Genomic DNA, 26047 nt, shown 5'->3' with positions numbered 1-26047 from the left:
ATGTTTTTTATCCTTACATTAGTTAATTCATACAGGCATTCACAATCTATGTGTATCCCTTTCAATTGTCATAATAGCTGTACTATTCTCAAGACTGACATATATGTATATATATATATATATATATATATATATATATATATATATATATATATATATATATATATATATATATATATATGTATATAAACATACATAAGATGATATAATCCCACATAAAGATGCAAACAACCTGCCCTTATTGGTTAATAAGGTTTGTGGGGGTTTTTCCCCCTGGTTACCTTTTTATGTCTCTCCTGAGTTTTGTATTTGGAGATCAAATTTTCCAGAGTTCTGGCCTTTTTATCAGGAAGGTCTGGAATTCCCTTATTTCATTGAATGTCCATCTCCTTGCCTGAAAAATTATGCCTAGTTTTGCTGGGTAGTTGATCCTTGGTTGTAGTCCCAGCTCTTTGCCCTTTGGAATATCATATTCCAATTTTTCCTGTCTTTTAATGTGGAAGCTGAGAGATCCTGCGTGATCCTGACTGTAGTTCCACGATATTTGAATTGCTTCTTTTTGGCTGCTTGCAGTATTTTCTCCTTGAGTTTATAGTTCTGAAATTTGGCTATAATATTTCTTGGTGTTTTCAGTTTGGGATCTCTTTCAGTGGGTGTTTGGTGAATTCTTTCAATGACTATTTTGCCGTCTGGTTCTAGGACCTCTGGGCAGTTATGTTTGATAATTTCTTCGAAGATACTGTCAAGGCTCTTTTTTTTCATCGTGGGTTTCCGGTAGACCAATAACTCTTAAATTGTCTCTCCTGGATCTATTTTCCAGGTCAGTTGTTTTTCCAATCAGATATTTCACATTTTTTTTCTATCTTTTCGTTCTTTACATTATGTTTTATTACTTCTTGGTGCCTTATAAAGTCATTAGCTTCCACTTGCTCAACCCTAATTTTTAATGAGTTAGTGTTTTCATTTTGCTTTTGAGTTTCCCTTTCAAATTGGTTGATTTTGCCTCTCAGGGTGTCATTTTGTCTCTTTAGATTCTGTATCTCTGTAGCCACTTTACCAATCTTATTCTTTAGGAACTTGATTTCATGTTCTTTTAGCTCCCTAATTTGGTTTTTAAAATCCTCCTTTAGCTCTTCCAGCAATGCTTTTTGGGCTGGAGATCAGTTCACAATACCTTTTGAGGTATCAGACATGTCTATAGTTTCATTGCTCCCCTCTTCCACATTGGTATTTTGATCCTGCCTGTCTCCATAAAGAGAATCTATTGCCCTCAGTTTTTTTGTGTTCTTCATGTTTGTTGGTTTGCCTTTTCCTAGCTTTACAACAAATTTCTGCCTATGGGGCAAAGGGCTCTCTGTCCCAGCTTTCTTATTCTGGGGATTGTGAGTCTAGAATTATAGCCTTCAGTTTCCTGAGGTGTGGGTGAGGGGTCTGGCTCCCTGGCGTCTCACTCCCTATGGGTGCTCTCCAGTACTTGCTTTTCAGCAATGGTCTCAGCTGTTTGTTGTTTGAGTTGATCTCTGGCACTTCCCCTGGGGGAGCAAGATTACATCTGGGCTCCTGGTGTTGTCCCCTGCCGACTCTGCCCCTCTGGGACTAATGAACTTCTACTATTTGTCCACTGAAGCCCCACTTCTTTCTCCTCTGTTCCAGCTTTCTTTTCTTTTTCCCGAGGAATTCTCTGGGTGAGGGGGAAGGGGATTAGAGCCGTTTACCTGGCCATTACGTCTCCCAGAAGTTCAAGAACCCGAGTTTCTGGGCTGTAAGCATCAGGAGTTGGTGTTTTCCTGGCTGGTGGCATTGCGCTGCCTCTCGTCACTTCCACAGACTGCCGTCCTGTGTTGGGAGGCCTGGGGATCTCCACTGGTTTCAGGCGCCCAGCTTTCTCCTAGCCTGTCTCCCACGTGTATTTCATGGCCAGCCGCTTCCGCTTTGATCTGGAGCAGCTCTGCAGCTGAGCTCTCTCCGTGCCTACAGATTTGTGCCTTCGGCCTTTCAGACCCTCCCGGCTGGGGAATTTGCCCCACACAGACTGCTCGTGGTTTCTGACTCTCTCAAATCTGCTCAAATTCACTTTTTATTTAATAGGAATCTGACAGACCTTGTGAGAGAGCTCCGGTAAGATGCTGCCTTCATCAACAGCCCACATTTCAATATCATATAGAAGCACCACAAGAAAGGTGAAAATCACAATTATTGCCAAATAAAAAGTTTTACACATTCAATGAAAGAAGGAACATTTCACAAAATTCCACAAGTACATTGGCTCATGTTACCTTAACCTTACAAGGTCTTTCTCAACTTACAAGCCAAAGGAAGAGCCAAGACAAAGAAAACTAGCTTCTGTGTCAGCCAAAAACCTGGTCCACAGGGATATTTCCAAACTAGAAAGGAATCTCCCCACAAGAATTCTCAAAATGAGAAACTTGTCCTGAGAAACTCTTTGAATGATTCCCTCAGTGCATAAAATCATCCAACTAAGGTCTGCACAAAAGGTGTCCCTTTCTACAAAAAGCATATCACAATTCTCTAGGTGTCCCTCTAAGCATAAATGATCTTCATCAAGGTCTAGACAATTTCTTCTGGGTCCCTTATGTCAAAGGACACCCTAATTTCTCCACAGATCCTTTCAATTGCTGGGGCAAACCAAAGAAAATTGTAAACTCACTCATCAGGAGAGGGACAAGTAGTCTCAGAGAAGTCCAAAGAATGTCAGCTACTTGTAGATTTTAGCCACAGGTGTTTTCACCTAGGTTGTAATTCTTTTTGATTTCACAAAAGAGAAGCTGTCTAGATCTGTTTCAAAAGAAAGGAAGGTAGGAAAGAAGGAAGGAAGGAAGGAAGGAAGGACGGAAGGAAGGAAGGAAGGAAGGAAGAAAGGAAGGAAGGAAGGAAGGAAGGAAGGAAGAAAGGAAAGAAGGAAGGAAGGAAGGAAATGTTCATAGTCTACTAGACAGAAGCAATCTAGTGATATCAATACTTATACAGGACTGCACATTGATTATATAGAGCATTATCAGTATCAACATATCAATACTTCATACAGAATTCAACAATACAAAACTTATCAGTAAACAATAGAGCAATCAACAAATGAAAAGTTTTCAAAATTATATCAATGGAATTGACTTGTGAGAATTTGTCAAAATCAACTGTACATTTATGGTCCAAAATTTTTTTTGCCAAAGTTCTCTATTATCTTGTGGTATGGGGTATATGAAAATCAAAAGTTCTAGTTTGAGAATATTTCCAGGGTTCCCCACAAAAGCAAAGGATCCAATTTTACCCCAGGCAAGATCCTACATGTAACACATTCTACCTTGGTCCTCACTGCCTGAAGGCCAGCTAAATTAACTTTCATTCCCAGGGTTCTCTGGTGTTCTTAAGAAGATTGGGAATGTCTAGGCTTTCTGAAAATGTCTCCAGCCTGGGATGATGGAGGTCCCCCAAAATGTAGGGGGAAAGAGGTCTCTTGCATCTGAGTTCCACTTAACCACTAACAGACAAATTTGATTTTTCAGAGGAATTATACCTTAAAAGGCATTATTACAACTATAGAAACTTACTCCCTCAAAACATGGAAGGCATAATTTCCCCTCTCACCCCAGACCACCTCATAGTCTGGGAAGCAGAAGGGGAGATGGTTTACAGTTTACCTCAATTCCTGTAGAGCCTAGTCCCAAGTTTCAAGTAAAAGACCAACCTCACCCAGTTCCACCAATGAAAAATGAAAGAAAAGCAAATTTGTAAGGACTTGGGCATGGATCATTTCATTGTACTTTAATGCCTTAAATAAACCTGTTCTAGGAGTGGAAGGAAGAAAGAAGGAAGGAAAGAAAGAGAGAAGGAAGGAAGGAAGGAAAAGAAAGGAAAGAAAAGAAAGGAAATAAGGAAGTAAGGAAGACAGAAAGAAAGAACAAAATGGAAAATAACTGTGACAAATATGTTTAATGGAGTAAACTAAATTTTGCATTGGCCATGCCTAAAAGAAATACATACAAATATATTACATATATATGCATGTATGTATATGTCTCAGTCCCTACTCTAAGTCTTTCACCTCTCAATCAAGAAGGGCATAACATCTTTCATCATTACTCCCCTTGTGTAGTGGTTGGATGTTACAGTGATCAGAATTCCTAAGTCTTTCAAAGTTATTTGTCTTTACAATATTGTTGTCAAAGTAGAAATCATTCTCCTAGTTCTGCATACTTCACTTTGCATCAGTTCATATTGCCTTCCCATTTTTTCTGAAACCATCACCTTCATTGTTCATCATCAATAATTTTCCTCACATTGATTGTCCAGCCATTCTCCAACTGACAGGCATGATGGGCATCCCCTCAACTTCCAATTTGTCACCACTAAAATAACTCCTATAAAGATTTTTGCATATCCTTAAGTAGAGTTTATTTTGCTTAGGACTAATGCCACTCTTAATCTACTCTACCTCCAATTTCTCTCTTCTCCCTTTTCTTTCCTATTTTCCTGCTGAGTGAAATGGAATGAAAATACTTAATTGTCTGTTTCTATTCTTGCCTGCTTCAGATGACAGTAAGACTCAAGTGACAGCTGTTCACCTCAGCCCTTCCTCTTTGTTTGTTAAAGACCTGTACTCATGCTCTGTTATTAGGAGATAATTCTCCTTTTCCTTCTTCTGCCCAGCCCATATCTTTTCATTCTTCTTTTAAGATCCTCATGATTTAACAGAACTATTTCATTCCTTCTGTCTAATTAGATTTCCTCTATGGTACCTAACAATAATAAGGTTCAGAGGGGATGAAATATATCATCTCCTGCTACCTCTCTGATGGACTCTTCTCAATTTCCTTTGCTAGGTCTTCATTCGTATCATGTCTATAAACTAGGAATATCCCCAAAGGCTTTGTCCTGTACCTTTTTCTCTTCTTCCCCTATACCATCTCACATGGTCATCTCATCAGCTCCTATGGGTTCAATGATCATCCTTATGCAAATGACTCCCAGATACAGCCCTAACATTTCTCCTGAGCTCTAGGCTTGAATCACCAACTCCCTCAACTTATCATGTCCAAAACAGAAGCCATTATATTTCCACCCAAATCCTACTCTCTTTGCCACTTCGCAATTACTATAAAGGGTGCCATTATCCTCCCAATCACCTGGACAGAGCTTCTGTGTCATTCTCAATTCCTCCTTCACAATCACCCTGCCTTTCCAATCTATTCTCAAGTCTTAATGCTTCTGCCTTCACCCCTCTGATTGTAATTCTCTAGAAAGTGCTCTTTGGGCACATTCAAACTACACATATTCAAACCATGCTACTTTTCCTCAGAGCATTTTGGGAACTCCTCTCCTCCCAGACAGGGTAATAGAATCATAGGATCTTGGAGCTAGAACAAGCAGCGACCTCAAAAGTCATCCTTGTCACAACCCCTCATTTTATCTAAGGAAACTGAGACCACATAAGGCAAAGTGACTTGGACAAAGTCACAGAAATTATGAATATCAGAATGGGGTTAGAAACTCAACTCCTCTGACTGAAGAGCCCAAACTCTTCAGAACCCAGACAATGCACACAGTAACAGCAATATTGTGCAAAGACCAACTATGATAGACTTAGCTCTTCTCAGGAATGCAATAATCCCAGAAAATTCCAAAAGACTCATGATGGAAAATGCTAACCATATCCAAAGGAAAAACTATGGAGTCTGAATGCAGATTGTAGCATATTTTTATCACTCTGGGAGTTTGGGGTTTTTTCTCATTTATTCTATTTCTTCTTTCACATGACTAAGGTGCAAATATGTTTACATGAATGCACATGTATAACCAATATCAGATTGCTTGCCATCTTGGTAAGGAGGGAAGGAGAGAGAAAAAGGTGGAACTCAAAATCTTTCCAAAATTAATGTTGAAAATTGTGTATATAAAGTAATTGGACAAAATAAAACACTACTAATTTTTAAAGCCAGTGCTCTTGCCATTGTGGGACAGAACAGAGAGAACCTGAAAGAATGGAGAGTCAACACAACTTATGAAGCTTTGCTCTCCTGAATTCTTGGTGGGGAGCCATTTCAATGTTGTGGAATGATCACACAACCAGGAGTCAAGAGATCTTGGCTCAAGACATGGCTCTTTCCCTTGATTAGCTACATAAGCCTGATGATTTTTGAGAGCTTTATGAGCTTCTGTTCTCCAGGCCTGACATGTAAAAGGGAGGGGTTGGATCCCACCATCTTTGAGGTCACTTGAACCTCGAAGGTCACATGATTCTGTGAATAACCTCCAGAGTCTGTTTACAGATCACCCAAGAAAATCAGGCTGATGACCTTGCAGTAACACCACCTTTCTGACCAAAACTGCTGTCCCCTGGCTAACTCCCCTTGCTTTACTTATTACTCTTGGCTTTGGAAGGTTTTTAACTATTTCCAAAATGTAAATACATCTTCAGAGGAAGTATCCCCAAAGTCATATCATAATGGGTTTGGAATTGGAACAGGCTGCAGAAATCAGTACAACCTCCTCATTCTATTGAGAAGGGATCTGAGGATGAGAGAACAAGTAACCTCCCCAAATCAAACAGCTAATAATGGCAAAAAAAGAATTCAAATCAAGGTCGCCCAGCACAAAATCTGATAGGCTTTCCCCTACATCTCTAGTTCAGGATATGTGTCCTTCCCCCCACTCCCCAGTAGCCTGCATGTTCTCAAGGCCACTTCCCTGTCCTCCTAAAGGTCCTGTTGCTTTTGATATCATCCATCTTCCTGCATTTAAACATGACAACCCTTAATCCAGCTCAGACACACAGGAGCATCTTCTATTCTTAAAATCTCCAGGGAGGAGAGGCTATCTCAATTCTTCACTATTTTGTGTCACCCTCCCTTTTATGTTCCTACACAGCTAATTCCTTTGGGGAATGCTGAGCACAGGCCTCAGCGATTGAGTCAATAAGTCCCCTAGGACCAGTAGTGTCACTTATTACTCAGGCCAATAGCTTACATCTTTATAGAGAATTAAGGTTTGTAATTTTTAAAAATGGCAAAATATTGATAACCACATAAAAAACCACTTCAAATCACTAACAATAAGGGAAATGGAAATCAATACTATGCTGAGGTTTCACTTCACACCCTGAAAATGGGCAAAGTGACTAAAAATGTCAATATTCAATGTTGGAAGGATTGTGGACTAATAGACACACTCGTTCATTATTGGTGGAGCTTTGATATTGTGTAACCATTTTGGAAAGCAAATTGGAATCATTCAAATGAAGTGATTAAGAAAAAAATCAATGTACAGCAAAATAGTTATAGCAGCACATTTTATGATAGCAAAGAATCAGAAAGAAAATAGATGTCCATTGATCGACTAAACAAACTGTGGCACATGAACACAATGGAGTATTGTTGAGCTGGAGGAAATGATAATTGTAATGAACAGGGAGTAGAATAGAAATATCTTTATCAGCTGATGCAACATGAAGTAAATAGAGCCCAAAATTATATGCACAATAATGACAATAATGTACATGAAAAGAACAGAATACAAAAAAAATCAAAAGTTAATGTAAGAAAACTACAAATATCTACCATGACTCTAATGAAAAGATATGAGAAGTAACAGCTCTAACCCATTCTTCATGGAGGTAGGAGATCCACAGATGTTCTACATAGCACATATTTTCAGACTTTTTCAATATACCTATGATTTGTGCTGATTTTATTCCTCTTTAAAAAATATTGTTTGTTATTTAAGATGGCTCTCTGAGAGGGGAAGGAGAAGGATATTGGAGATAACCATGGTGATGAATGTAGCAGAAGACATCAATAAATAATTATTTGTAAAACAAAATTTAAAAAGGAAAAAAAGATTTTACAAAGTATATTCCCCATAACAACTTTATAAGGAAGATAACACAAATAATATTGCCCAGATTCTATAGATGAGGAAACCTGAGTCCCTGGGGATCCCCCATTCTAACCTTATGTGGTTACGTGTCAATTCAGAGTTGAGGATGGGAAGCAGGGTGAATGTGGTGGAGAGGCTTGTCATATGGCTGCCCAGTCCCTGGAGCCCTAAAGGCCAATTTCCTCATAGAAAAACTATGTGCAAATAGCAAGGTTGTTGATTTTCTAATGTTCAGCTTGTGTTTGCCAGGACTGTGTGGGCTGAGATCCAGAACAAGGTCAGCCATTCACACAGATGAAAGAAAGGTTCCAGGATCCAGCCTCATCACCTCACACTATTTTTTACTTCCTTTCTTCCCTCTTCATCCATTTCTTTCAATACTCTTTGAACATTCCTGTCCCTGCTGCTGAGAATGAAAACAAGAGAAAGAAACCTCCATCCCCCTGAAGTGTTGGAGACTTACCTTGTAACCTTCCCAAAACAGATCTAGTTTTTTTCAAAGCTTCCTCAGTGGGTTAGGCAATGATTAACTATTAGTGAATTCATCACTAAGGGTAGAACTTTAGATCCTGTTCCACCTGCCTCAAGTCACGTCACCTAGCATTTATTACACACCTACTAAGTTCCAGGCACTTGGGGTAAAAAGAAAGTGAAAAAAAAGAGTCCCTGATCTCAAGGAGATCACAGTCTAATGGAGAAGACAACATAAACACCACTATGTGCAAACAAAACATATTCAGGAAAAAATTTTGGAGTCTCAGAGGGAAGACACAAAGATTAAGGAAGTTGGTGAAGGCCTTCTTGCAGGCAGTTGAAATTTCTCTGAGACTTGAAGAAAGCCAGGAAATTTGGGAGGCAGAGACGAGGAACCGGTGCAAATGCCCAGAGTCAGGAGATGGAGGGTAGTGTCTGAGAATTAGCAAGGAGGTCAGGGTCACTGAATCACAGAATACATAGAAGGGAATAAGATATAAGAAGACTGGAAAGGTAGTAGAAAGGGGATAAAGTAAGAAGAGCCTTAAAAGCAAAGCAGAGGAATTTCTATTTGATCCTGGGGATAAGAGGGAGGCATGGAGATTATGGAGTAGGGGAGGGGTCATTTGGACAGACTTGTGCTTTGGGAAGACAAGTTTTGAATGGAGGGTGGACTGGAGTGGGGAGGGATGAGACAGTGAAACTAACTAACAGCTCTTGCAATAGTCCAGCTGTGAAGTAATGAGAGGATGGACCAGGATGGTGGCAGTGGCAGAACAGAAAAGGAGAAGTATAAGGAGAGATGTAATGAAGGCAGAAATGATAGAATTGAACAATGAATTAGATAAGGGGAGGAGTGGAGTCAGAGACAGAGAGTATACAAGGATGACACCTAATGGGCAGGCCTGCATTGCAGGAGGAGGATGGTCCCCTTGACAGTAACAGGAAAATTAGGCAGAGAAAAAAATGGAGGGGGTGAAGTGGGGAGTGAAGGTAATGAGAACAGTTTTGGAGATGTTTAGTTTAAGATATCTATGGGACAACCAGTTTGAGAGTGACATTAGGTAGCAGGTGAGGAAAGACTGGACATCAGAGAGAGGTCAGGGCTGCATCAATGGATCTGAGAGTTTTCTCCATAGAGATGATGATTGAATCCATGGGAGCTGATGAGATTGCCAAGTGAAATAGTATAGAGGGAAAAGGGTAGAGAAGAGGGCCCAGGCCAGAGCCTAGCTGGAGGCCCCAGAGTTAGTGGGTGTGACATGGATAAAGATGGAGCAAAGGAGACAGAGGAGGAGTGGACAGACAGGATGAAGGAGAACCAGGAGAACGTACAGTCACAAAAATATAGAGAAAGAAAAGAATCAAAGAGCAGGGAGTAATCAACAGTGTCAAGGGTCACAGAGGGTAACTTTGGAAGAGTGACAGAGCAAGCCAAATCTCACTAAATGGAAGCCGGCCTACTCTGCCTGGGACTAAATTGGGTTATGAATCCATTGAGGAACACATTCTAAGTGAGGAGCTTACGGTAGAGCTTCCAGTCCGCAGCCCCTCAGATTAAAGGCAGTGAGACTCATAACAAAGAGCCAGAGAGGAAAGCTCTCCATTCCAAGTGTTGAGGATTGGGGACTTGATCGAGAACTCAGCAGCCTAGACCCCAACACAGACCATAAGAAGCTCAGACCTCATCCCTACTGCACGTACTTAGGTCTTACCTGTCTTTATTAAGTGGAAACAAGACCAGTGTTCAGGGACCATAGCTTTGACTTTTGCACCCTCCTACTAGGAATAACAGAAGGACCAGGCTATGAAGCCCAGAGATAGAAATATCCATCTGGCCTCCCGGAGAGAAATGCTCTGCTTAATGGTTTAATGGCATCGCTCTACAGACACACACACACACACACACACACACACACACACACACACACAGAGTTCTCTTCTGTTTGTTTCTTTTATTCTCACAGTGTTACCAGGTCATCCAAATTGACACAAATTCTGACCAAGGCTCAGGTATCACAAAGCATGTAAGCATAAAGAGCACATGAACCAAAGAGAGAGGACTTGGGGACCCTGCACTATACCTAGCCCTAGCTGAGGGCTAGACTGGTCCCTGACAAGTAGAAATCTTGTGCTATTTTTCTTTCCTGTTAAGAGACATGGAAACTAATCACCCCTCAATAAACTCATCCTGAGACCTATTTGTCCAGATGCTGGTGGGACTAAACAAGGCAAAATTACCATACTGCTTTATTTGACCAACAGCATGATTGACAATCTAGGGTTTGGGCTACAATCTGCGATACACGAAGAGAACCAAAAAATAACTAGAATGCATGACAACTGGTCTGCTCTAACAACTAAGTTTATCAAATCAGGCCCCATTTTCACAGCTCCCCTTCCCTTTGAGACATTCTACCCCATTACTTGTACATCCTACTCTCACAACTGCACTGGGGAATAGGGAAATGAATTGATTGCTATTTCCATGACAAATCCAAACCCAGGGCAGGGAAGTGATGTCCCAGAACTCACAGTTCTGGCCAGGGTCAGGATTAGAACCCAAAGTTCCAAGGTATCTCATGAATTCAACCACGGAACTTTGGCTACTGAAAACAAGGCTGACAGGAGGAAAAGTATGTTGGCAAAGATTAATCAGCTTCCCTGGCCTCCATCCATTACTGATGCTGACTTCCAGGGTTTCATCCAGGGTTTGTTGCATTCAAGTAATTTCCCACATTTTCTTCCACTCCCACATCCCACACACCTTAGCTCCTCTTCACCAGCTTGCCTCCCACTGCTCCCCCATCTTAATTTTTTAATGCTTTATCATTGTCTTTTGTTTTACATCATAGTCATTTCTGCAAATTCTAACCCTCCAAATTAAAACATCTCTTGTCTTTAATTGTTACATTCAAGAAAAAAACACCCTATCCAATTACTGCAATTGACAGTGTAAGCAACATTCTACCCTGGTACTCCCCTGCCTTTCTGCTCTACAGGAGAGAGGTATGTTTAATTATCTGCTTTGTGGGATCATCACTGGCCTCTCAGTTACCCAGAGTTCAGTTTCCTCTTAGTGATCTTTTCATTTACATTGTTGTTGTCATTCTGCATACTCTTCTTTCATCTCTGCTTATCTCACAGTGTATCACTTGATACAAATCTCCCCCCCCCCAAGTTTTCTGAATTATATTCCTTTCTTATCACACAATGACATTCTGTTGTAATCATATGACACAGTGTGGAAGTGCATATTTTATTTTTCCTATTAATAAGTATTTATTTTCTTTCCTTGCCACTCCACCCCTTTTAAAAAAAAGAAAAAAGAGAGAGAGAGAGAAAAAGAGAGAGAGAGAGAGAGAGAGAGAGAGAGAGAGAGAGAGAGAGAGAGAGAAAGGGATGGATGCATTAAGCATAAGCAATGCTGGCACCAGCCAAGTCCAAAAACATATGTCTCATTCAGCATTATATATCTATCATTTCTCTATAAGCAAGTGGATAAAACGCTTTATCATAAGTCCTTTGGAATCATGGTTGAGCATTGCACTGTTCAGAGTTCTTCAGTTTGTCAAAAGTATTCATTTTTACAATGTTAATGTTAGGGTATAAATTGTTTGCCTCGTTCTGCTCACTTCAATTTGCATCTGTCCATAGATGTCTTCCCAGGCTTATCTAAAACCTTTCCTTTCATCATTTCTCATAGAAAAATAAGATTCCATTTCTACATATGTCACAGTTTCTTCAGTAATCCCCCCTACTGATGAATACTTGTTTAATTTCCAGTGGTCTGCCCCAAATTTCTGTGTAATCATTTCCTCTTTTTTTTATTTCTTTAGGGCATGAGCCTAATTACTCAATCAAAGTTTAGTGACTTTGAGAGCATCATTCCAAATTACTTTGCAGAGTTGCTGGATCATTTCACAGATCACCAAACAATGTAGTAATTTGCTTGTTTTCCCTCAACTCCTCCAGCAGTTATCATTTTCATTTTTTACCAGCCTTGACAAGCTGATGACCGCAAAGTGGATAATCATAGTTCTTTTCATTTAAATGTTTATAATTATTAATGATTTTGGAATATTTGTTCACATGGCTGTTGATAGCTTGAGTTTCTTTCATGGAAAACTGATTTAATATCTTTTAAAATTTATTGGTATGGGAAATGGTTCTAATTCTTATAAATTTGAATCAATTCCTAATATATATTGAAAATGAGACTTTTATCAGACATCTGATATCAAGACGGTTTTCACCACTAAACTGTTTCCATTGCAATCTTAGCGATCTTGGTTTTATTTTGAAAAAGTTTTTTCAACTTCATGCAATCAAAATTGGTCATGTTATCATAAAGATCAACCCTATTCCTTTTTTGGTTATAAAATCTTATCCTATCCATAGATCTGAAAGGGAATTTCCTCCTTGTTCTTCCAATTTGTTTATTGATATAATCCTTTATATCTAAATCATATATTCATTTGGAGCTAATCTCAGATACCAGTTTTTTGGCCATTTCTCAAGTTACAGGCACCCACTTTGTTTCCAAATTCTTTTGCCATTACAAAACTGCTTCTATTAATATTTTGGCAAATATTAATCTTAGAATTTATAACAAAGGGTATGAACAATATCATCACATTTCTTTTATAATTTTAGACACTTATCAGGAATTACAGAGAAAATTCCCAGCTCTAACAACATTGTATTAATATACTTTTTCCCCACAGCCACTCAAGTATTGACTGTCCCCATTTTTAGATTTAAATTTAAGTTTCAAATTCTCTCCTTCTTCCTTTTCTCTACTCTTTCAGAAGACAAGATAAACAAAACCTATTACACACACACACATACATATATAATCATGCAAAACAAATTTCCACATTAGCTATGTCCAAAAATTAAAAAAAAAGAGATAGAAGATAATATGCTTCAATCTTCACTCTGAGATGATCAGTTACCTTACTGGAGGAGGATAGAATGTTTCACCTTCAATCTTTGGAACTGTGTTTGGTTACTGTGTTGATAAAAGTTGCTAAGTATATCAAAGCTGTTTCTCATTATTATAACATTGTTACCGGATAAGTTATTCTCCTAGAGTTGCTCACTTCACTTTACATCAGTTCATAAAGCTCTTATCTGGTTTTTCTAAAACATGATTTTTATCATTTTTACAGCACAATAGAATTCTATCACATTAATATACCATAACTGGTTCAGTCACTCCCCAACTGATAGGCATCAACGCAGGTTCCAATTTCTTGTCACCACAAGAAAGGGCTGATATATAAGTATATATTTGCATATATTTGTAAATATTTTACACATGGGTCTTCTTGCTTTTTCCTTAATCTTTCAGGGAATAGTGGTATCACTGACAAAGGGATATAATGTAATAGCATTTGGGATAGAGTTCCAAATTGCTTTTCCAGAATGGATACGCTAGTTCACAAGGGCCACTAACAGTACATTGCTGTACCTGTTTGTCCATATTCCCTCTAGCCTTTCCCATTTTCATTTTTTGTCATCTTGGTCAATCTGTTGGGTGTGACAAGTTCCTTCACAATTGTTTCAATTTGCCTTTCTCTAATTTAGAGCATTGTTCATATCATTACTGCTAGCTTGGATTTCTTCTGCAGAAAATGGCCTACTTCTATTCTTTGACCATTAATCAGTTGGGGAATGGCTGTTATTCTTGTAAATTTTATTCAGTTCCTATGTATTTTATAAATGAGACTTTTTGTTAAAGAAATGAGTTGCCAAGTTTTCCTCAGTTTCCTGCTATTTTTTTAATTTTAGCTGCATTGGTTTTATTGGTGCAAAAACATTTTAATGTTATGTAATCAAAATTATCCATTTTACCTCCTGTGAACCTATCTCTTATTTATTCATGAACTGTTCCCCTATCCATGGATCTGACAGGTAAATCCTTCCATTCTCTACTAATTTGCTTACAATAGCATCCTTTATGTGTAAATCATCTACCCATCTTGAATGTATCTAGTATATAGCATGAGATGTTGATCTATGTGTATCAATAATGCAAGATTCATGACCTTGAGAATGACCATTAACATGCCTGTATGGTTTGGAATCGCAAAGTATGAAAAGATCTCTAGGTAGAAGGCAGAGATAATATAACATTTATTTAGACACCAGAGTATCAAATCCCAAGACAAATAACTCTAATTTGATATAGCAGTAATTATATTCCAAAACCAGTAAGTCCACCTCAATGTAGCAACAAGGAAATTATAACACAGTATTATAGCAAGGAATCAATACATTCTGTAACCTTCCCCTCTACTAGGGCCTTCCTGTAAACAATCACTCATGAATCCTAATTGTCTGCCTGCCTGTGTCTTCTCCTGCAGTTCTGAAAGCCCTTGCAGTTCTCAGAGTCCTTGCAATCTCCTGGATTCTCAGTTCTCCAATCTCTCAATGCTGTAGATTCTCAGCTCTTTGATCTCCACAACTCTCTGGTCTGCACTCTCCACTCTGCAGTTTCTCAACACTGGCCCTGTCAATGGCTGCTCTTCAACACCCTCTTGATGTCTGCTGCCTCAATGTCTTCTTGATGTCTGCTTCTCAATTCTGCTTTTCTCATACTTCTCATACAGAGTTTTAGCTGGCATCTGATTGGGTAGAACTCAGGTTCTGCTTGGCTGAATTTATGCACATCTGATTGGCTAGAACTCAGTGCTCATACGATTGGCTCTGGTCTTTGCACCTCTGCTTAGTGTCCTGAGGCCTTCACACCTCTCCTGACCTAATTAGCAAAAGGGTGGGGGCCTGGGGCTTCACATCTACTTAGTAAAGGGTGTAAGTAAAGGCCCTTTTGAATGGGCAGGGAAGATCTTTAATCACATTAACACCACACTATGTTAGTCTACTTTCCAATTTTCCCAATAGTTTTTGTCAAATACTGAGTTCTTGCCTCAGTAGCAGGAATTTAGAGGTTTGTCAAACACTAGGTGACAATGCTCAACTGATTATGGATATTGTATACCTAATCTATTCCACTGACCAACCTCATTCTTACCCAATATCAAATTGTTTTGAAAATTACAGCTTTGTAGAGGAGTTTAAGATCTGGTACTATCAGGCCTACTAACTTACCTTTTTTTCTTTCATTGTTCCTATTTTTGGTCTTTTGCTCTTCCAGATGAATTTTGTTATTTTTTTCTAGCTTTATCATGTAATTCTTAAGTAGCTTGATTGGGATGCCCCTGAATGAGTAAATTAGTTTATATACCATTATGTTTTTTATATTGGTTTAGCCTATTCATGAGCAATTAATATTTCTTCAGTTATTTAAATCTTCCTTTATTTATGTGAAAAGCATTTCATAATTCTAGCTGTATAGTTCTTGAATGTGTCTTGGCAGGTAGACTCCCAAGTATTTCAAACTGTCAGTAGTTATTTTAAGTAGAATTTCCTATCTCTTCCTGTTGGATTTTAAAGATAATTTTTAAATGCTAATAATTTGTGTGGTTTATTTTATATACTGCGAATATACTAAAGTTCTTATATTTCAAATTGTTTTAGGTGACTTTCTAGGAATATTGTAGCCAAATTCCAGAATTATCAGGTCAAGAAGACAATACTGCAAGCAGCCGGAAAGAAACAATTCAAATATTGTGGAACTACAGTGAGGATCACAACAAGACCTTGCTGCTTCTATATTAAAAGATCAGAGGGATTGGAATTTGATATTCTGTAAGGTAAAGGAGCTTGTACTACAACCAAGGATGAACTACCCAGCAAAACTGAGCATAATATTTCAGGCAAGGAAATGGACATTCAATGAAATAAGGGACTTCCAGACCTTCCTGATGAAAAGGCCAAAAGTCAATGGAAAATTTGATCTTCAAATAAAAGATTTAAGAGAGGCACAAAAAGGTTAAAAAAACAAGAAAAGAAAAAAAAACCTTGTTTTTATTTGTTTACATCCATATATGGGAGGACAATTCTCTTTAATCTTGAGAATGGTATATTTATTATGACATTTAAAAGATGTAAACATATTATATATATATATATATATATATATATATATATATATATATAGACAGAGGATATGCATATAAATTAACTGATGTGATGATAAAAAACCTGATTAAGGGGTGCAAAGGGATTTTAATGGGAGAAGAGGTAAGGAGGAGGTAGAAAAGGGTCAATTACATCACATGAAGAAGCACAAAAACCTGTTATAGTAGAGGGAAAGAAGGAAGTGGGAAGAACAGTGTTTGAGCTGTACACTCATTGGATTTGGTTTAAGAAGGGAATAACATACACTGTTAAGTACAGAAATCTAACCTGCCCTACACACACTAGGAGGGAAAAGGGGAAAGAAAAGGGGGAGGTTGTTAGAAGAGAGGGGAGAAGTAGTAAGGGAAAAGGGTAGGATAAGGGAGGGGGGCTGAAAGGAAGGGAAAATTGAGGGAGGTGGTAATCAAAAGCAAAACTCTTTTGGTGGGGAGGGAGAAGGGAGAAACAAAAGCATAAACAGTGGGGAAAATAGAACAGAAAGAAAGACACAGATAGTAATCATAACTGTGAATGTGAATGGGATGAACTCTCCCACAAAATGGAGGTGGATAGCAGAATGGATTAAAAACCATAATCTTACAATGTGTTGTTTAGAAGAAACACATTTGAAACAGGGGGATACACACAGGGTAAAGGTAAAAGGTTCTAGTAGAATGTATTATGCTTTGGCTGAAGTGAAAAAGCAGGGGTAGCAATCCTAATTTCAGACAAAGCAAAAGCAAAGATAGATCTAATTAAAAGAGAAAGGAAGGAAACTATATCCTGCTAAAAGGCACCATCCACAATGAAGCGATATCATTACTTAACATAAATGCAGTAAGTTGTATAGCATACAAATTTTTAGAGGAGAAGTTAAGGGAGTTACAGGAAGAAATAGACAGCAAGTCTATACTAGTGGGGGACTTCAGCATACCCCCTCTCTGAACTTGAGAAATCTAACCTCATAATAAACAAGAAAGAAGTTAAGGAGGTGAATATAATTTTGCAAAGGGTAGATATGATAGACCAATGGAGAAAACTCAACGGGGATAGAAAGGAATATACCTTTTTCTCAGCAGTATATAGTGCATATACAAAAACTGACCATGTACTAGGGCATAAAAACCTCACAATCCAGTGCAGAAAGGCAGAAATAGTCAATGCATCTTTTTCAGATCACGGTGAAATAAAAATTATCTGTAATAAAGGACCATGGAAAGATAAACTAAAAATTAGTTGGAAACTAAATAATCTAATCCTAAAGAATGAGTAAGTCAAAGAACAAGTCATAGAAACAATCAATAACTTCATTCAAGAGAATGACAATAATGAGACAATATACCAAAACTTATGAGATTCAGCAAAGGTGGTTCTTAGGGGAAATTTTATATCTCTGAATGCTTCCATGAATAAAACAGAGAAAAAAGAGATCAATGAATTTGGCATGCAACTGAAAAAGTTAGAAAAAGAATAAATTGAAAATCCCCAATTAAATACCAAACTAGAAATACTGAAAACCAAACAAGAGATTAATAAAATTGAAATTAAGAAAATTATTTAACTAATAAACAAAACCAAGAGCTGATTTTATTAAAAAAAACAATAAAATTGATAAACCTATGGTCGACTTGATTTAAAAAAAAAGAAAGAAGAAAACCAAATTATCAGCATCAAAAATGAAAAGGCTGAATTCACCTCCAATGAAGGGGAAATTGAAACAATAATTAAGAATTATTTTACCCAACTGTTAGCCCATAAATGTGACAACCTTAGGGAAATGGATTAGTATTTACAAAAAGTATAAATTAAGCCAGATTAACACAAGAGTAAGTGAAATACTTAAATAACCCCATCTCAGAAAAAGAAAAAGAACAAGGCATCAATGAACTCCCTAAGAAAAATCTCCAGGGCCAGATAGACTTCAAGCAAATTCTATCAAACTTTTAAAGAATAATTAATTCTAATATTTGATAGACTATTTGAGAAAATAGGTGAAGGAGTCCTACCAAATTCTTTTTATGACACAAATATGGTACTAATACCTAAACCAGGAAGAGTCAAAAGAGAGAAAGAAAATTATAGACCAATTTCCCTAATGAATATTGATGCAAAAAATTTAAATAAAATATTAGCAAAATGATTACAGCAACTTATCACAAGAATAGTACACTATGACCTGGTAGGATTCACTCCAGGAATGCAAGCCCAGTTCAATACTAGGAAAATATTGAGCATAATCGATCATATCAACAACAAAACTAGCAGAAACCATATGATTATCTCAATAGCTGCAGAAAAAGCTTTTGACAAAATATAACACCCATTCCTACTAAAAACACTACAAAGGATAGGAATAAATGGAGTCTTCTTTAAAATGATAAGTAGAATCTACCTTAAACCATTAGTAAGCATTATATGTAATGGGGATAAGCTAGATGCATTACCAATAAGATTCGGAATGAAACAAGGGTGTCCATTATCACCCTATTATTCAACTTGGTACTAGAAATGTTAGCTTTAGCAATAAGACAAAAGAAACTGAAGGAATTAGAATAGGCAAAGAAGAAACTAACTTATCATCCTTTGCAGATGCTGTGATGATTTACTTAGAGAATCCTAGGGAATGAAGTAAAAAACTACTTGAAATAATAAGTAACTTTAGCAAAGTTGCAGTATATAAAATAAACCCACATAAATCCTCAGCATTCCTATACATTACTAACAAAGCCCAACAGCAAGAGATAGAAAGAGAAATTCCATTTAAAGTTACTGTAGACACTATAAAATATTTGGGAATCTGCCTACCGAGACAAAGCCAAGAGCTATATGAACACAATTACAGAACACTCTTCACACAAATAAAGTCAGATCTAAATAAATGGAAAAACATCAGTTGCTTGTGGTTAGGCTGAGCTAATATAATAAAAAAGACAATTTTACCTAAATTAATTTACTTATTTAGTGCCATACCAATAAACCTACCAAAAATTATTTTATAGAGTTAGATAAAATAATAACAAAATTCATCTGTGTAATAGTAATTAAGGTGGGAGTTTTTGCATTTCTTCTCTTAAGTGCCTTTAATGATTCTGGCCTTTGTTTGAATGGGGCAGAGAAAGTGGGATCTTTTTGTCTTGGAGTATTTCTCAGCACTGAGACAATTGGGAGTCATTGATTAGTATGTGATGTGATCCTGGGGATGGAGAACTTTCCCAGACCCAGCCCCAGTGAGGTCAAAGCCCTCAGGGCTCCAAACTGGATATAATTGAGGAGAGCTTGGCATTTGATTTTTGGGGCACACTCTTAGAAAGAGTGTTGAGACTCTCAGCTGCAAACTGCCCCCCAGCTTTGCAACCCAGATGTTGGTACTGGTAACTATGTATTGTGATTTGAATCAGACAAGGTCTGTTTGTTGATGTTGTATTGTAATTTGTTCGCATTTGCTCTGAAGTTCAGGGTGCTGGCTTTTTCCCTTGAACTAAGTGGAAGATATTTGTATGTTGGTTTGAAATAAGATTGTTAACCCTTTAAAGTTACTTTCCTCAGTAAAGCAGATCAAAGAACCTGTGCTGGCAGCTTTCGGGGTACTGGTTAGTGGTGGATCTTACACCTCCACAGCAGCTGCTAGCAAGATTATTGAAACAATCTGAAAGAACAAAAGGTCCAAAATATCAATGGAATTAATGAAAAGAAATGCTAGGGAATGTGGCCTAGCCATATCAGATCTTAAACTGTATTATAATGCAGCAATCATAAAAAGTACTTGGTTATGGCTAAGAAATAGAGTGGTGGATCAGTGGAAAAGGTTAGGGACACAAAACAGTAGTCAGTGACTATAGTAATCTAATATTTGACAGACCCAAAGAATCCAGCTTCCGGGATAAGAACTCACTATTTCACAAAAATGCCAGGAAAACTGGAAAATAGCATGGCAGAAACTGAGCATAGACCAATATTTTACACCGTATACCAAAAGAAAGTCAAAATGGGTTTGCAATTTTGATTTAAAGACTGATACTGTGAGTAATTTGGGAGAGAAAGGAATATTTTACCAGTCAGATTTATGGAGAAGGGAAGAATTTATGACCAAACAAGGGACGGAGCATTGCAAAATGCAAAATGGATAATTTTAATTACATTAAATTGAAATGTTTTTGTACAAACAAAGGCAATGCAACCAAGATTAGGAGGGAAGCAGAAATTTGGGAAAGAATTTTTACAACCACTGTCTCTGATAAAGGCCTCATTTCTAAAATATACAAGGAACCGAGTCAAATTTATAAGAATACAAGTAATTCCCCAATTGATAAATGGGTAAAGGATAAGAACAGGCAGTTTTCTCAGGAAGAAACTAAAGATGTCTGTAGTCATATGAAAAAATGCCCTAAATCACTATTGATTAGAGAAATACAAATCAAAACAACTCTTAGGTACCACATCTCATCTGTCAGATTGGTTAACATGACAAAACAGGAAAATGAGAAATGCTGGAGAAGATGTGGGAAAATTGTTGTGTTGTTGGTGGAGTTGTGAACTGATCCAACCATTCTGGAAAGCAATTTGCAACTATCCCCAAAAGGCTATAAAAATGTGCATACCCTTTGACCCATCAATACCACTTCTATGGCTGTGTCCCGAAGAGGTCATACAAGTGGAAAAAGGACCCATGTGTATAAAAATATTTATAGTACCTCTTTTTGTGGTGGCAAAGAATTGGACATCAGGGGGATGCCCATCAATTGGGGAATGGCTAAACAAGTTGTGGTATATGTATTATTGTTCCATAAGAAATGAGGAGCAGATGGACTTCATAAGGACCTGGAGAGTCTTATATGATCTGATGCTGGATGAGGGGAGCAGAACCAGGAGAACATTGTACACAATTGCAGACACATTTTATCTGTGATGACTAACTTTGATAGACTTGACTTCTCTCAGAATTTCAAGGTTCTAAGACAACTCTGAAAGTCTCATGATGGGAAAAGCTATCCACCTACAGAGAAAGAATTATGGAGTCTGAATGAAGATTGAAGCAAATTATTTGCTCTCTCTTTTGTTTTGATTTATTTATTTTGTTTGTTTCTACTTTCTTGTGGTTCATTCCATTGGTTATAATTCTTTTTTACACCTCAACTATTGTGAAAATAAATTTAAAGTAAAGGTATGTGTAGAACTTATGTCAGATTACATGCCATCTTCTGTGGGGAGGGGGAGGAGAGGGAGAAAATTTGAAACTCAAAAACTTGTGGAACTGAATGTTGTAAATTAAAAATAAATTTAAAGGACAAATAAAAGAAACAGACTAACCCAAATGGCAAAACAGGTCCAAAAAGTCAATAAGGAGAAGAATGCCTTAAAAAACAGAGTTGGCCAAATGGAAAAGGAAGTCCAAAATCTCACTAAAGAAAATAATTTTGGGGCACGGGGAGTAGAGCACTGGCCCTGGAGTCAGGAGGACCTGAGTTCAAATCCAGCCTCAGACACTTGACACACTTGCTAGCTGTGTGACCTTGGGCAAGTCATTTAACCCCAATTGCCCTGCCTTCCCCCCTCAAAAGAAAAGAAAATAATTCTTTGAAAATTAGAATGGGGCAAATAGAAACTAATGACTCTATTTAAAAAGTCAAGAAAAGAATGGAAAAATAGAAGACAATGTGAAATATCTCACCGTAAACAAACTGACCCGGAAAATAGATCTATGAGAGATACTTTAAAAATTATTGGACAACATGAAAGCGATGACCAATAAAAGAGCCTAGACATCATTTTTCAAGAAATTGTCAAGTAAAATTGCCTTGATAGGCAAGAACCAGAGGGTAAAAGAAATTGAAAGAATCCACCAATCATCTCCTGAAAGAGATCCCGAAAAGAAAAATCCTAGGAATATTGTAACCAAATTCTAGAGTTCCCAAGTCAAGCACAAAATATTGCAAGCAGCCAGAAAGAAACAATTCAATTATTGTGAAAACACAACCAGTATAACACAAGATTTAGCACCTTCTACATTAAGGAATAGAAGGATCCCTTGGGATATGATATTCTGGAGGTCAAAGGAGCTTGGATTAGAACCAAGAACCACCTATCCAGCAAAACTGAGTATAATCCTTCAGTGGGGAAAAAATGGATATTAAATGAAATAGAGGAATTTCAAGCATTATTGGTGAAAAGACAAGAGCTGAATAGAAATCCAAGACTCAAAAGAAACACGAAAAGGTAAACAGGAAAGCGAAATCATAAGAGATTTCTTAAACTTGAACTGTTTACTTTCCTACATGGAAAAATGATATTTATAACTCATGAGAGCTTTCTCAGTATCAGGGCAGTTGGAAGGAACGTACATACATACATACATATATATGTATATGCATATATATATATATATAAAGAGAGAGAGAGAGAGAGAGAGAGAGAGAGAGAGAGAGAGCACAGATAAGTTGAATATGAAGGGATGGTATCTAAAAATTAGAATTAAGGGGTGAGAGAGGAATACACTGGAAGGAGAAATGGAGAGTTAAAATGGGGTCAATGATATCACATAAAAGAGGCAAGAAAAAGCTTTTACACTGGAGGGGAAGAGAAGGGAGGTGAGAAGGGAGGAGTGAACCTTACTCTGATAGGATTGGGCTTGAGGAGGGAAGAATACACACATTCTATTTTGTATGGAAATCTATCTTACCCTACAGGAAAGTAGGAGGGAAGGGATAAGAGAGGAGGGGATGATGAAAAGGAGGGCAAATGTGGAGAGGGGATTATCAGACACAAACACTTTTTAGGAGGGACAGGGTCAAAGGAGAGAATAGAATAAATGGGGGGTGGGATAGGATGTAGGAAAATATGGTTAATCTTTCACAGCATGACCATTATGGAGGTGTTTTGCATAACTGCACATGTATGACCTATATTGAATTGCTTGCCTTCTCAATGAGAGTGGGAAGGGAGGGAGGGAGGGAGAGAGAGAATGTGGAACTCAAATTTTTAAAAACAAATGTTAAAAATTGTTTTTACATGCAAATGGGAAAAAAGATATACTGGGAATTGTATATAGAAATCTATCTTGCCTTGCAGAAAAACAGAGGGAAGGGAGGAGGGTGGTGTTAGAAGGGAGGGAAGATTGGGGAAATGGGTAATTGGAATGCACAAAGTCTTGGTGTGGGTGAGGGGAGAGATGGGGTGAAAATTTAGAACTCAAAATCATGTGAATTGAATGTTGAAAACTAAAAATAAATAAATTTTTAAAAGAATCTAGAACAGAGGTTCTTAACATTTTGTGTTTCATGGACCCCTCTGGCAGTATAGTGAAGTTTATGGACCCTTGCTTATAATATTTTTAAATATATAAAATAAAGTACATAGAATTACAAAGAAAAAAAGTTTAAAAATTAAAAAAAAAGGTTTAGAAAGTATATTCCCCAACGCTACATTATAAGGTAGGTAATACAAATATTATTGCCCAAATTCTATAGATGAGGAAACTCAGTTCCTGGTGACTCCCCATTCTAACCCTAAGTAGACACCTGGCAATTCAGAGTTGAGAATGGGAAGCAGGGAGAGTATGATGGAGAGGCCTGTCATATGGTTGCCCAGTTTCTGGAGCCCTAAAGGCCAACTTCCTCACAGAAAAAAAGGTGTGCAAATAAAAATGCTGTTGATTTTCTAACATTGAGCTTGTGTTGGCCAGGACCATGTGGGATGAGATCCAGAACTAGGTCAACCTTTCATACAAATGAGAGCAGTAATGGTGCTGGGACTTAACCTCATCACCTCACAATATATTTGACTTCCTTTCTTCCCTCTTAACCCATCTCTTGCAATATTCTTTGAACAGTCCTATCGCTGCTGCTGAGAAAGAAAACCCGATCAAGAAGCCTCCATATCCCTGAAGTGTGAGAGACTTATCTTGAACCGCTTCCAAAAGAGATCTAGGTTTTTTCAAAACTTACTTGGGAGATGAGGAAATGATTAACAAATCGTGAATTAAGCACTAATGATAGAACTTTAGATGCTGGTCCACCCGGCTAAATTGAGGTCATGTCTCCTAGTATTTATTAAGCACCTGCAATATGCCAGGCACTGTGCTAAACATTAGTGACACAAAGCAAGGGGGAAATTTGTTCCTCATCTCAAGGAGTTCAAAGGCTAATGGAGAAAAAAACATGGACACCACTATGCTCAAAAAAGGTATATTCAGGAAAAAAATTTCGGTAGTCTCAGAGGGAAGATACAAAGATTGTGAAGGGTTTCTTGCAGAAGGTTGGAATTTCTCTGAGACTTGAAGGAAGCCAGGAAATTGGGGAGGCAGAGATGAGGAGAGAGAGCATTCCAGGCCTGCAGGACAGCCAGCGCAAATGCCCAGAGTCAGGAGATGGAGGATAGTGTCTGAGAATTACCAAGGAGGTCACGGCCAATGAATCATGAAATACACAGAGGGGAGTAAGATATAAGAAAACCGGAAAGGTAATAAAGGTCCAAAGTAAGAAGAGACTTAAAAGCAAAGCAGAGGAATTTCTATTTGATCCTGGGCATAATGGGGAGCCATGGAATTTATGGAATGGGGGAAGGGGTGATTTGGCCAGACCTGTGCTATAGGAACATCAGCTTTGAATGGAGGATGGACTGGAGTGGGGAGAGACAAGGCAGGGAGACCAACTAGCAGCTCCTGCAATAGTCCAGCTGTGAAGTAATGAAAAGGATGGACCAGGAATGCGACAGTGGCAGAAGAGAGAGGGAAAAGTAAGGAGAGATGTTATACAGGTAGAAATGATAGAATTGGACAATGAGTTTGGTAAGGGGGAGGTGGAGTGAGAGACAGTGAGGAGTCAAGGATGGCACCTAATTTTCAGGCCTCTATGACTGGGAGGAGAATGGTCCCCTTGATAGCAATAGTGAAATTCACTGGGGGCGAAGTGGGGAGTGAAGATAATGAGATCAGTTTTAGAAATGTTGAGTTTAAAATATCTATGGGACAACTAGTTTGAGAGTGACATTTGGCAGCAGGTGATGAGAGACTAGACATCAGGAGAGAGGTTAGGGTTGCATCAATGGATCTGAGAGTCATCTCCATAGAGAAGGTGATTGCATCCCTGGGAGTTGATGAGATCACCAAGTGAAATAGCATAGAGAAAAAAAAAGAGAAGAGGGCCCAGGCCAGAGCTGCCCAGGACTCCCCAGGGTTAGTGGGTATGACATGGATGAAGATCCAGCAAAGGAGACAGAAGAGGAGTGGCCAGACAGAATGAAGGAGAACCAGGAGAGAATTGAGGACAAGGGTGTGATCAGTGGTGTGAAGTTCCACAGAGAGAAACTTTCCAGGAGGGACAGGGCCATGCAAATCTCACTACATGGAAGCCAGCCTCCTCTCCCTGGAGCTAAATTGATTATGAATTCATTGAGGAACAAATTCTAAGTGAGGAGCTTAAGGTAGAGCTTCCAGTTCCCAGCACCTGAGATTAAAGGCAGTAAGACTCATAATTGAGAGACAGAGAGGAGATTTCCCCATTACATGTGTTGAGGACTGGCAACTTCATTGACAACTCAGCAGTGTAGACCCCAATACACACTGTGAGAAGCTCAGGCCTCATCTCTACTGCACAGTTTGTAATGAAGCCATGTACTTTGGGTCTTACCTGGCTTTACAGAGTATGAAAAAGAGCAGTGT

Source organism: Trichosurus vulpecula, chromosome 5, assembly GCF_011100635.1.
Source record: "Trichosurus vulpecula isolate mTriVul1 chromosome 5, mTriVul1.pri, whole genome shotgun sequence".
NCBI lineage: Eukaryota > Metazoa > Chordata > Mammalia > Diprotodontia > Phalangeridae > Trichosurus > Trichosurus vulpecula.
This window is presented reverse-complemented; position numbering follows the sequence as displayed.